General features: G+C 35.8%; 17 non-coding genes across 17 annotated transcripts; 3 read left to right on the top strand and 14 right to left on the bottom strand.

The window, feature by feature from the left end:
• Positions 1-2,322: 2,322 nt before the first annotated feature.
• Trnai-aau (transfer RNA isoleucine (anticodon AAU)) lies at positions 2,323-2,396 on the top strand. The gene has a single exon. It is a non-coding gene; the product is annotated as a tRNA-Ile (tRNA).
• A 1,869-nt stretch (positions 2,397-4,265) lies between these two features.
• Positions 4,266-4,338, top strand: Trnak-cuu (transfer RNA lysine (anticodon CUU)). Its single transcript has one exon. It is a non-coding gene; the product is annotated as a tRNA-Lys (tRNA).
• Positions 4,339-4,689: 351 nt separating this feature from the next.
• Positions 4,690-4,763, top strand: Trnai-aau (transfer RNA isoleucine (anticodon AAU)). Its single transcript has one exon. It is a non-coding gene; the product is annotated as a tRNA-Ile (tRNA).
• Positions 4,764-4,854: 91 nt separating this feature from the next.
• Trnak-cuu (transfer RNA lysine (anticodon CUU)) lies at positions 4,855-4,927 on the bottom strand. Its single transcript has one exon. It is a non-coding gene; the product is annotated as a tRNA-Lys (tRNA).
• An 826-nt stretch (positions 4,928-5,753) lies between these two features.
• Trnak-cuu (transfer RNA lysine (anticodon CUU)) lies at positions 5,754-5,826 on the bottom strand. The gene has a single exon. It is a non-coding gene; the product is annotated as a tRNA-Lys (tRNA).
• Positions 5,827-6,735: 909 nt separating this feature from the next.
• On the bottom strand, positions 6,736-6,809 carry Trnai-aau (transfer RNA isoleucine (anticodon AAU)). The gene has a single exon. It is a non-coding gene; the product is annotated as a tRNA-Ile (tRNA).
• A 743-nt stretch (positions 6,810-7,552) lies between these two features.
• Positions 7,553-7,626, bottom strand: Trnai-aau (transfer RNA isoleucine (anticodon AAU)). The gene has a single exon. It is a non-coding gene; the product is annotated as a tRNA-Ile (tRNA).
• A 75-nt stretch (positions 7,627-7,701) lies between these two features.
• Trnak-cuu (transfer RNA lysine (anticodon CUU)) lies at positions 7,702-7,774 on the bottom strand. The gene has a single exon. It is a non-coding gene; the product is annotated as a tRNA-Lys (tRNA).
• Positions 7,775-8,125: 351 nt separating this feature from the next.
• Trnak-cuu (transfer RNA lysine (anticodon CUU)) lies at positions 8,126-8,198 on the bottom strand. The gene has a single exon. It is a non-coding gene; the product is annotated as a tRNA-Lys (tRNA).
• A 1,366-nt stretch (positions 8,199-9,564) lies between these two features.
• Positions 9,565-9,638, bottom strand: Trnai-aau (transfer RNA isoleucine (anticodon AAU)). Its single transcript has one exon. It is a non-coding gene; the product is annotated as a tRNA-Ile (tRNA).
• Positions 9,639-9,831: 193 nt separating this feature from the next.
• Trnak-cuu (transfer RNA lysine (anticodon CUU)) lies at positions 9,832-9,904 on the bottom strand. The gene has a single exon. It is a non-coding gene; the product is annotated as a tRNA-Lys (tRNA).
• Positions 9,905-10,273: 369 nt separating this feature from the next.
• On the bottom strand, positions 10,274-10,347 carry Trnai-aau (transfer RNA isoleucine (anticodon AAU)). Its single transcript has one exon. It is a non-coding gene; the product is annotated as a tRNA-Ile (tRNA).
• A 193-nt stretch (positions 10,348-10,540) lies between these two features.
• Trnak-cuu (transfer RNA lysine (anticodon CUU)) lies at positions 10,541-10,613 on the bottom strand. Its single transcript has one exon. It is a non-coding gene; the product is annotated as a tRNA-Lys (tRNA).
• Positions 10,614-11,208: 595 nt separating this feature from the next.
• Positions 11,209-11,282, bottom strand: Trnai-aau (transfer RNA isoleucine (anticodon AAU)). The gene has a single exon. It is a non-coding gene; the product is annotated as a tRNA-Ile (tRNA).
• Positions 11,283-11,358: 76 nt separating this feature from the next.
• Positions 11,359-11,431, bottom strand: Trnak-cuu (transfer RNA lysine (anticodon CUU)). The gene has a single exon. It is a non-coding gene; the product is annotated as a tRNA-Lys (tRNA).
• A 451-nt stretch (positions 11,432-11,882) lies between these two features.
• Trnai-aau (transfer RNA isoleucine (anticodon AAU)) lies at positions 11,883-11,956 on the bottom strand. The gene has a single exon. It is a non-coding gene; the product is annotated as a tRNA-Ile (tRNA).
• Positions 11,957-12,038: 82 nt separating this feature from the next.
• On the bottom strand, positions 12,039-12,111 carry Trnak-cuu (transfer RNA lysine (anticodon CUU)). Its single transcript has one exon. It is a non-coding gene; the product is annotated as a tRNA-Lys (tRNA).
• Between the last annotated feature and the right edge of the window lie 421 nt (positions 12,112-12,532).

The following is a 12,532-nucleotide window of genomic DNA, read 5'->3' as shown; positions in this document are numbered from 1 at the left end:
AAAAATTCGTTTTTATTTACCGTAAAAGTTCGAATACAGGCGTATGGAATTGTAAAGGATTCTAACCTAATAGAGAACTGAGTAAACAATTCAAAAGATATAAATGAACGATTTTTCGAATAATTAAAAGAAGACCGATACTATATAAATGTGCTCGCGCACCAAAGAAAGATAATAGGAAAATTAAAAAATTATAGAACAAATCCCAAAAGCAGTTCCCAGAGAAGCATGAACGGAAATTTTAGTAGACGTTTGTATTTCTAACATAAAAAGAAGATAATGAGATCTTAGGAGATACATGTGTATTAAAGCAGTAATGATCTCATTTTGATTGGATCATGGATACAAGTATCAAATAGAAGATAGTTTAATTATGGAGTTAGGCAAGTACACCTAGCATTTACATTTGTGGGTCGAATGGTTCAGTTCTTTTCATAATAGGATGCCTCTAAAAGAAATAGCTCTACATTCAGGGAAAAGTTGCAAGTTAAAAATAAGATCGAGCAAATATAAATCTGTGTTCAATGTAACAGAGAAATTACATTGAAATACATTAAATTAATGATGTTCAATATTAAAATAATATTGTTTCCACTTATCTCCAGAATTATAATGCAACAAAATTGATATAAATTTTAAAATTTTTATTTGAAGTTAAAATTTAAATTAACCAACATTAAATTAAATCAGCACCATGTTAAGTAACTGTTCTTAGTTGATTTTTTTTCAGATGGTCGTGAAAATTCGAGTTGTGTGGACGCTTAGAAAAATGCCCGTGAAATTACATTTAATTAATGGTGTATTGTACACAGAAAGTGGAGAAGTTGTGACAATTGTAGATAATGAGACGACAAATAATGAGACATGAATGTCTGAAAACATGGTAGTCTCGCCAAAAGTGGATTGCAAAGCATAAGTACTGAAACCGCTGTAAGTTTCTGCGAAAAGATGATTGGAAGATGAAAATACCAAAAAATTGGTCGAGTTGCTGAAAGAGGCCGGATTGTCAAAAGTTTCCCCTTATTTAAAAGGTATGTTTGATTTGTATAATCATACAGACTCATCTTTTAATATTCCTGCGTAGCTGCCAAGGTTACTTTTGATAGCTTGCAGTACTTAGACAGGGATGATATAAAATAGACTATTCCAGAAATAAGAGCCCGTGCACAGTTCCGCAGCAAGGTCTGGTAGGTTTTCTTTTCCAATATACTTAATAAACTTTTCAAAAAGTTTATAACACAGACTCGCTGAAGTCTGAAATCCGAAATGGGTTCAAAATAGCAGCAGCACATTTTTAGTGGCATCCCCTGTAGTTGAAGTATTGCGTGGGAATGGCTGTCTCCAAAAAGTAAGTAAGATAAAAACAAATTTAATGTATTATCTATGTTACAGATGTTACAGAAACAATATATATAAAATATACACTCAAAACATGTATAAGTATACATATATTTATTTTAGGATTATTACTTTGATTCTTCAGAAATAAAATTATTTTCAGATTTGAATTCTTCACCCCTTTATTTATATCCTCTATGTAATGGTAAAACATACGTTTGACAAAAATATGCATCTTTAGTGTATCTTTTTATGTCCATATGTATGTAGAATGATATCGATATATGTATATTATGGCTTCTAATATTTCCTCCAAAATACTCCATAAGTTTTCAGTAGGATTCAAATCCGACGACTGAGGAGTGTTTGAATGGAAAATATGCCCATTCACTTATTAAAGCAAAGGGTGAGGACGGCAGAATTATGGATCATAGATTATTTCGAGTCCTCTGAATTCGAATCATTCTTCAGCATAGCATCTTCGAATTTCCACATCAAAATTCAGTACATGTGGCGCCATCTACATGGCACAATACAACTAAACACCATATTGCAACTCATACACACAACAAGTTTGTTCAAATGGTTGAATATTATGATGATTACTGTTCGTACGAGTATAATGAAAGAATAAATGACTAAGGGGTATTTTTCGAACATTCGTTAAGTTTATTTGTTTGTTTGTAAACTTGTTCGTGTTATTGACACACAAATCTGACTCACACATACAGAGATACACACATAGCGTACAAATATTATTGGATTTGTTTATTTTATTTTTTTATTTTAACAATAAGAAATTAATTCTAATGAAATGATCAGCAGAATGACAACATTCAGAGGGTGACGCCAATGAAGATTTCTAGCAGGGAAAGAGCATTATATCGGAACTTGAAGGTTTCGATTTGGTGACTTCGAATATGAATAGTGTTCTAATATTGGCACCAGTTCTAAAAATTAGCTATTTTCGAAAATGTGCCACGTGGCCCATTAGCTCAGTTGGTTAGAGCGTCGTGCTAATAACGCGAAGGTCGCGGGTTCGATCCCCTCATGGGCCAATTACCATTTTTTTCCCGAAAATTGGGAGTTCAATTAACTCAAATATGCCGAGTATACAAAATGCAGTACGACCTTCTATTTTGAAGTTACTGTGCCTACTACCCGTTCAATTTTATATTCATAATACTAAAAAATGTTTATAAAGAGTAAACACTGAAGATCTCGGTTAAATCCTAATCAAAAGTATCCATTTTGGAAATATATTATTTTTTCCGATGAAAACTAATTTAACATTTTCGATACGAAGCTGTCCATGTACATCATTAACTTGAAAATACCGAGGCCGAATCTTTATAAGGACGCTATGTCAGCAAATGGGTCTATATCGAAAATATTCTGTGATAATAATTTTTAGTGATGGCCAACCGATGCTACTATGGTCTGAGCAAACAACTTAAAAGCAAGGCCACCTCCCGCCAGACCAAACTCACACTCTACAAGACGCTGATACTACCCGTTCTGTTATACGGATCTGAGGCATGGGTAATTACGCAAGCAGATGAGGCAGCTCTTGGTGTGTTTGAGAGAAAAATTCTCCGAAAGATCTATTGGCCGATCTGCGTTGAAGGTGAATATCGCCGTCGAATGAACCATGAGTTGTACCAGCTATTCTCGGACATCGACATTGTTAGACGTATTGAGCTGCAGCGACTACGTTGGCTAGGTCATGTTGTGAGAATGGATTAAGATGCCCCAGAAGGGGAACGCCACGCAGAAGGGGAAGGGCAAGAATACGTTGGAAAGATCAAGTTGAAGACAACATCGCTGAAAATGGTCTTTCAAATTGGAAAAACTGCGCAAAAACTGCGGAAAAACCGACGCGCCTGGAAATCTTTTCTAAGATCGGCTTATGGAACGAAAGTTCTGTCAAAAGCCAGCTAAGTAAGTAAATATGTTTTGTCGCCATACGGAATTAGCGAGTTACAGCCACTTCTGTGTGAAAATGCAACTACATTCTTGAAAACATCTAATAAGGGACGGGACCTTTCTATTGGGGTTATCTCAAAACATGAACCTTTATTGAACATTTTCTGCAACGATGTTTTTCATATACCAAGAACTCGTAATGTCACATTACAGCCGGTTCTATGGGAAAATTTTGTTAAAAAATTCAAACTTCTGAAAATGGGTCGGAACATTTATATGGAGTCTATCTCAAAATATGAAACTATATCGAATATATAGGTTCATATCTTCTATCTTCTAAGGTGTTTTTTCATCCACCAAGAACATACAATGACAGATTATATCCATTTAAATGAGTCTATAACTTTTAAAATACCGAAAGTGGGAAGTGTCGTTTATGGGAGCTATACCCAAAGATGGACCGAATACCAAACATTAAAGACGTATTAGCAATGTCTGTGCAAACAAAAGAGACGATATAGAATTTCATTCTGACCTAGAATATACTTTATGGGATCTTCGAGATGTGTCGAATGGAATGACACATTTAATACAACCTCATGGGGGAGGGTGTAAAAATAGAGTGTATCTTTTATTTTTCCCATCACTGTATGTATTTATCTCTTTTGTAATTGAGCAACATGAAGTCCCTATATTGTAATAATTTTATATTTTATTTATAAATCATTTTATTATAAAAAAAAACAATTTACAACAACAACCCTCATGACTATTTATAGAATTAGAATATTATCTTCTTCTGACGTATTCGTTGACTCGCTCACTCACACATTCGTTCGTTCATTTGTTGATAATCTCTAAGAACGCAACACTAGGAAACGCCTGTTGGTCATTCTCACGACATTAACCCATCTAATAAACAACAACAGATAGTGTGAGTGACTAATTGACGTCTTGTCTGGCGTGCGGAATGTTGTGTTGGCGTACATGACATATTATATGCCCGGCTAGCTCAGTCGGTAGAGCATGAGACTCTTAATCTCAGGGTCGTGGGTTCGAGCCCCACGTTGGGCGCAGATAATTTTTTTGGAGTTTTTGATTGCTATAGAAAATAAAAGAAGGTTGCCGAAACCATTCGAAAATATCGGCGGAACTTATGACAGAAATTCTTCAACAGTCTGACAAGATTTGTAAGTGATTCAGCGAAATGTCATGACGATACGAAGCGACAATGCTTCCGTCCAGACATTCTGGAAATGACGGAATGCCAACCCCGTCCTGGTAAAGAACGTGCTTTTCTAAACACCCTTGACTATTACGGCTAGTTAGCTTGGCCATCAAATTTGTCAAATAATATAATTCTTAACGAATTTTCCATTTTAACTTCAAAGAAAAAAAATGTTGTAATTTTCGCAATAGCATGCAGGCCCATTAGCTCAGTTGGTTAGAGCGTCGTGCTAATAACGCGAAGGTCGCGGGTTCGATCCCCTCATGGGCCACAATAGAACTATTTTATTGTCTTGCCAATCTATAAACCAAGGAAGAAGATCAGTTCTAACTGGTCATGGTTCTTTAAGAAAAAATATACTGCGCCCAACGTGGGGCTCGAACCCACGACCCTGAGATTAAGAGTCTCATGCTCTACCGACTGAGCTAGCCGGGCATATATCGGAACTTATAAATCAGGCAATTAGGACCACGACAGTATGTGTTGAGAATAATTATTAATTATGTTCTATCATAATTATAAATTCAGTCGTGCATAACTTTTAATATAATTCAGCATGTGGTGCGCATTCAAATTTTCTAACAAACTGTCGGAACCTTTCCTTTACAAGAGATCTATGTCGTTATAATTGCTCTAGAGAAAATTAAATTCCAGATTACAGACATGCGCAAATTGGAAAACTGACATAAGAACTTCAACGTACCTAAACGAAAAGGAGAAAATCATATGATTTAAGAACCCAGAACTACTAAAGATCGAACCGTCTCATTGCCGGTATTTTAAAGGTTTTAAAAATATGACCATGTAATGACGAATCGTAAATCACCAGCAAAACTATATTTGAGACTACGAGCACGCTGAATATTATTTGGAATCTTGAATCCCTTTTTGGTGGAGAATTTAAGCTAAATCCCCCCAAAAACCGCATAGTAAATTTTCTGCAAAAATTGGTTCCACTCTGCAAGAGCCCGGAAAACATTTATAATCTCACCGACAAAAATTATACACTTAAAAAAATGTATTAAAATGTAACTCGGAAGATTTTTATATGGCCCTTGGTAGACATCGAGCTCCCATATATATCAAGCTCCCATATATCTAATAAAAAAATATTTAAATTAAAAAATTAACCCTTTAGTACCAAAAGCTGTTTAATTATATTCGATATAAATTTGGAATAAACATTGGGTAGAATCTGAAATATTGATGTTGTAATATATAGTTCCTGGTTACTTTAAAATGGACAAAAAAAAATTATGTGCGCCCAACGTGGGGCTCGAACCCACGACCCTGAGATTAAGAGTCTCATGCTCTACCGACTGAGCTAGCCGGGCATATATCGATCAGCTGTGACAATTCATACAGGATTTTTGTTTCCCATCAAAAATTTGGAATTTAAGACCAGTGACGGGGTCGACCAAATGATACCCACACAACTATCACTGAGCGCTCAGTTTCTGTAGAGCCTGCATAATATTTCGTGATATTAGTCGGTCAGATCGCTTTCTCCATGGAAAACTTGAAATGTTCGGCTTATAATTGTGGCGGCTAGAGCGAATAGAAAACATACAAAAATAAAGTTTTTGGTATATTTCAACCCCGAAATATCGTCTGATCGTTATCGAAAATTATAATCGTCGTCCTTGACCATAACCTGAACTTCATGCAAAATTTCTTTACCAACAGCGCTACATTTCCGCCCTCTAGTGTGGTAATGATATTACTAAACAATATAATATTATATACATAGATCCCGGTAATATTCAGGTATAACTGTACGCAAATCAATTTGAAGGTCAACAACACCTTTTGAATATGCTATCATCTTCTCTGGTCTATATCCTTCAGGTTTAAATATATATGCCATAATATGCAAATTTGGCAATTTTCACACAAAAGTCTGGGTCTATTTGACCCACGAAATGTTGACCAATCTTCGCCAACACAATCATGTTTATTCCCTATCCAGATCCAGTTTCCGATGTAAAGTTTCGTCATTCTCGGGGTCTTCTTTGGTCTGAACCGGTCCTGCAAACAAAATTTCGTTAGGATTTGTCCATAACTTACTTACAACATTGTTGGGTAGGTATACAATTTACAAACTGTGTATTCGATTAAATCCCAATTATTTCTTCATAGACCAGAATGGGTTAAGAACTGTTGAAGAGAGAAAATATACCTTATCGGACCCCCCTCTTCCTGTGGTACCAGATTTCGAATCAATGAAAGTAAAAACATACTCCTGGCCCATGAGGGGATCGAACCCGCGACCTTCGCGTTATTAGCACGACGCTCTAACCAACTGAGCTAATGGGCCTATGTACTATATGGTATCCGATACCGGATTTTTTAAATAAAATTAAATCATTCCAATAAGAAAATATTATTTATGAAATACAAGGTTGGCTGAAGTAAAATACCATTAATATTATACATAGCTCAGAGTATTTAATTTCTTTGAAAAATGTTATTAGCGGTATCGTTATAAAAACGTGCGTGGCCGCAAAAAAGGAATTGCGCCCAACGTGGGGCTCGAACCCACGACCCTGAGATTAAGAGTCTCATGCTCTACCGACTGCCGGGCATATATCCAATGGTCGTACAAAATATATCCGATTTATCGATCGATCAGATTTATCAAGATTCGATATAATTCCAGATAAAACATTTACTGTATAAAGTGTCGATTACTAGACAAAATTTATTTATTCAGAAACGTTACAACAGTTCGATACAAACTGTATCCAATTGTCATTTTTTTCGATTATATAGCCAATATCAGACGATAATTGACTATATTTTACAATCCGGATTGGGGTCTGCATTAAATTGTCTGAATTACCAAGATTTTACTGTATAATGTTATTATAATTTATGGGATATGCAATGCTAGATCGCGAATCTAATTATTAGGTCTATAATTCAGTGCATGGTCGGACGGTATTATATATCCAATATCAGGCGATATTTTATTATAAAACGTCTACACTGTGTTATCTTCTTTCTTCTATTTAACACAACCTCGAATTTTTATTAGAGATCTGTCTAAAAACGAATTTCTGGCCCATGAGGGGATCGAACCCGCGACCTTCGCGTTATTAGCACGACGCTCTAACCAACTGAGCTAATGGGCCATATGATGGTTGCGCAATGATCATTACCCTAAAGTTCTTATTTATTGCAAAAATATATTAATAAAAAAATTGCTGCGCCCAACGTGGGGCTCGAACCCACGACCCTGAGATTAAGAGTCTCATGCTCTACCGACTGAGCTAGCCGGGCATATTAACCCATGGGGAACCAACATACCAATTCAGAAAGTGAATGACATTGAAAAAAAAAATAAGTAATAAAGATACTTAAAAATTTTATTGAGCTATGAACATACAAATTAAACATTTGATCCTTTGACTTGGAACTCAATGGTAGCATTCCATTTACAGTTGTCAAGGGTCTATGAGATTTGCAAAAGAATCATCACAAATTGTCTTATCTATAGAATCTCGCAAAAATATCGGATCCATAATGGAAAAAAGCAAACTTACGAAGGTGTAGATTTCTCCATTAATTTATTAAAGGAGGATTCCCGGGTAATCGAATTTTTAGGATCTGATCATAAAAAAAGTTATGCTGCGCCCAACGTGGGGCTCGAACCCACGACCCTGAGATTAAGAGTCTCATGCTCTACCGACTGAGCTAGCCGGGCATATATTTATCAGAATAAATGTACGTGCTGCTGAGTACCAAACACAAGATCATTATCAGGAATATTTCAAGATCCGAAGGGGCCGCCCAACTTTATTCAGGGCTATATACTGAACCTTGAATAATTTCATGATATGTATTTGCTTTCACTTCTTTGGTAATACAGTAAAATCTCAATAATCCGGATTGATTAATTCTGGATTGTGAAGATTCATCATTTTTTGGGAGTTTATTCCGAGAAACGTATTTCGAAAAGAAAGAGGAAATAACAAGAAAAACGTGAGCCTGAGCAAATCGAGATGTAGTCAGAATGAAGTCCGAAAATTTTACAAACGAGCAAAACACCAAACCGAAGGCTTTGGTGAAGGCAAAGAAGGAAACCTGGTGAGGATAGTGTTGAGTATCTGGGAGGAGCATTTTGTAAAGCTTCTGGTATCAAATAGTGGACTTGAAGAAGATTCCCTAGAACAAATAAGAGATGACGGTTTAGATTGTATACCACCTAGCCAAGATGAAGTCAGAATAGCAAATAATCGGCTGAAGAATAATAAAGCAGAAGGTGCCGATGCATTGCCAGCAGAACTCTTCAAGGGGTCAGTTGCTTGTCAGGATCGTGCATCAGCTGATTGGTAAAATTTGGCTAGAGGAATGATGATTGGAACCTCAGCATCCTGTTTCCCGTGCACAAAGCAGGAGACAAGATGATATGTGCCAACTATAGAGGAATTAGTCTCCTTCCCATCGCATATAAAGTGCCATCCAGCGTGCTGTGTGAACTACTGAAACCAATGGTCAATGACATTATTGGACCACACCAAAGCGGCTTCAGAACTGACAAATCCACATTAGACCAAGTTTTGCACACTGCGCCAAATCCTGGCTTTCCTGCAAAATTAATTAATATTTATTTTAAGTGGTTATTTATACTCTTTCGAGTCGAGCTTGATGATCTAAGTTTTGCAATGAAAAGGAAAGCCAGGAGAAGAACCTACGTACCCACCATTATGCGACGCGTTTCTTCTCCTAGCTTTCCTTTTCATTGCAAAACTTAGATCATCAAGCTCGACTCGAAAGAGTATAAATAACCACTCAAAATTACTTTCAAATGATCACTGCCCTTACAAGGCAAAATTCAAATAACAAAAATTAATATTTATTTAAATTTCATTATTACGTCGTCATTCAGATAGTATGTTCTTTATTTTCCCCACATTATTTCTGGCGCTGAAAGGGTTAATTCAAATCCCGAGTTTACAAATTGTAGCCTACTTAAGTATCTTCCATTATAACTGTGATATTGAATACGAGGAATCATTTTTCCAAAATTTCTCTTACAATCTTCCTAAATTATCAAAAATTTATATGTCTGGCCCATGAGGGGATCGAACCCGCGACCTTCGCGTTATTAGCACGACGCTCTAACCAACTGAGCTAATGGGCCATATAAAATTAATGGCATCACATAAAATTAAAAAAACATGCCATAAAATTAATATTTCCGTATTAACCCATTCGGTGTCAAACGTAATTTCAATATATTCGGCATAAATTGGAAGAATTAGTCGTACTTTCTAGAAATTAAATAGGTCATATGTAGTTTTTACTACTTTTCAAATGAACAAAAAAGCAAATTGCGCCCAACGTGGGGCTCGAACCCACGACCCTGAGATTAAGAGTCTCATGCTCTACCGACTGAGCTAGCCGGGCATATTAACACTTTCGGCACCATAAGCTAGCACATTGATAACAATTAAAGACAAACCATACGATCATATCTGATCCTTGGAGGTTGGAGTATAAGGACTTATCCACATATCTAGTTTCTCCTTTTATATTATGAAGCAAATTCGATGTAATGAAAACATCCCACAATTGTAAAATCATTGTAATTGTGGGATAAAAATTTTCAAAAGTAACATTTATCCTAAAACATTCTCAATCTTTCATTTTCTATATATTATATATATTAATATATATATTAATATATATATATATATATATATATTAATATATTTCTCTTACAGGGATATGTAATTTGAGAATCAATCTTCCTAAATTATCAAAAATTTATATGTCTGGCCCATGAGGGGATCGAACCCGCGACCTTCGCGTTATTAGCACGACGCTCTAACCAACTGAGCTAATGGGCCATATAAAATTAATGGCATCACATAAAATTAAAAAAACATGCCATAAAATTAATATTTCCGTATTAACCCATTCGGTGTCAAACGTAATTTCAATATATTCGGCATAAATTGGAAGAATTAGTCGTACTTTCTAGAAATTAAATAGGTCATATGTAGTTTTTACTACTTTTCAAATGAACAAAAAAGCAAATTGCGCCCAACGTGGGGCTCGAACCCACGACCCTGAGATTAAGAGTCTCATGCTCTACCGACTGAGCTAGCCGGGCATATTAACACTTTCGGCACCATAAACTAGCACATTGATAACAATTAAAGACAAACCATACGATCATATCTGATCCTTGGAGGTTGGAGTATAAGGACTTATCCACATATCTAGTTTCTCCTTTTATATTATGAAGCAAATTCGATGTAATGAAAACATCCCACAATTGTAAAATCATTGTAATTGTGGGATAAAAATTTTCAAAAGTAACATTTATCCTAAAACATTCTCAATCTTTCATTTTCTATATATTATATATATTAATATATATATATATATATAGCGGTATATATTAATAGCGGTTTGGACTAAAATATTGCAATTTGCAAGAATTGCCATTACCATTCTCAGCGTGTCCCAAAGTCGCGAAAAACGCACGCCTTTTATCTAATTTCGCCGGTCCCTTGACTGTCATTATAAGCGATTTCGACCGTATATATGTCTCCCTCCACTGTATATATTATCTTCAAGATATATCTGAGACCCAACGTATGCAAGTTTTAGTCTTTTATTCTAAATCTTTAATCACGGAATTATTTGATAGAACCGGGAGAACACGTATTAAAGTACTAAAGAATCTTAAAAAACGCATTTTCTGGCCCATGAGGGGATCGAACCCGCGACCTTCGCGTTATTAGCACGACGCTCTAACCAACTGAGCTAATGGGCCGACACTATATGCGAATATATTCGATTTTATAAATTAAAAAAATAATTAAAGAATACCTACATAAAAAAGTTATGCGCGCCCAACGTGGGGCTCGAACCCACGACCCTGAGATTAAGAGTCTCATGCTCTACCGACTGAGCTAGCCGGGCATATTAACACTTTGTGGCACCATTATCCCATTGTTTACAAATAAAGAACAATATGCCACATTAATGTCTCAATTTCGCATAAATGTTTAGAAAAAATTGTGCGCTTACAGCATCAACCAAATCAGTATTATTAAACCTAGAAAGTTTTATTTTTTTGAAAATGTCATAAAAATGATTTCTTCTTCCAATATCGGAAAGACTTTGGTATACAAAATTGTATAGAAGTGGGGAGAGGTCATACCAAATATCATCATATTTTCTATACATGGATTCTTGTAGGAATGCAAGTAGCTGCAAAAATCGGAATCCCTTGTTAAGTTTATGAGACGAAATCGTTTATAGTTCCTCCACAAATATAGTTGCAGCTTAGTTGGAGGAGGACGGATATGGACGAAATGTAAATCTCCATTCAGCAATCTATCGCTGAATAGTTATATTAAAAACAAATTTCTGGCCCATGAGGGGATCGAACCCGCGACCTTCGCGTTATTAGCACGACGCTCTAACCAACTGAGCTAATGGGCCGATACTATATGCAAATATATTCGGTTTTATAAATTAAAATAATAAAAATTATAAAAGAATGTCTACATAAAAAAGTTATGTGCGCCCAACGTGGGGCTCGAACCCACGACCCTGAGATTAAGAGTCTCATGCTCTACCGACTGAGCTAGCCGGGCATATTAACCCATTGTATGCCACCACATACTATTTGAAATTATTCATTTAGATTTTGGTAAGTGGAATGAATATCAATATCAGAGTAGAACAATACCTCTATTTTTACCGAAACTAGATCCTCTAGGCACAAGCCTTCACTTTTCTACACCACAAAGGGCCGACATTTTTAAATATTGTATATCTCATATGAAACAGATTTGGTGCCAACTTTGCACATCGCAATAATTGTACCGAATCTAATCGATTGCGAAAATGGGCCCTATCGACATACTATACTTCATCCACAGAGAGTCAACATTTTGAAAAATATCGAATCTCATATTAAGCGGATATGGTTCAATCTATGCACATCAAGGTATTTGTGCCAAAACAAGACAGAATATGGAGAATGTTGGTCCAATCATTTTAATACCCACCACA

This window comes from Musca vetustissima, unplaced genomic scaffold (assembly GCF_032173495.1).
Source record: "Musca vetustissima isolate MV318-11 ecotype Yass unplaced genomic scaffold, APGP_CSIRO_Mvet_v1 utg58653, whole genome shotgun sequence".
Taxonomy (NCBI): domain Eukaryota; kingdom Metazoa; phylum Arthropoda; class Insecta; order Diptera; family Muscidae; genus Musca; species Musca vetustissima.
This window is presented reverse-complemented; position numbering and strand designations above follow the sequence as displayed.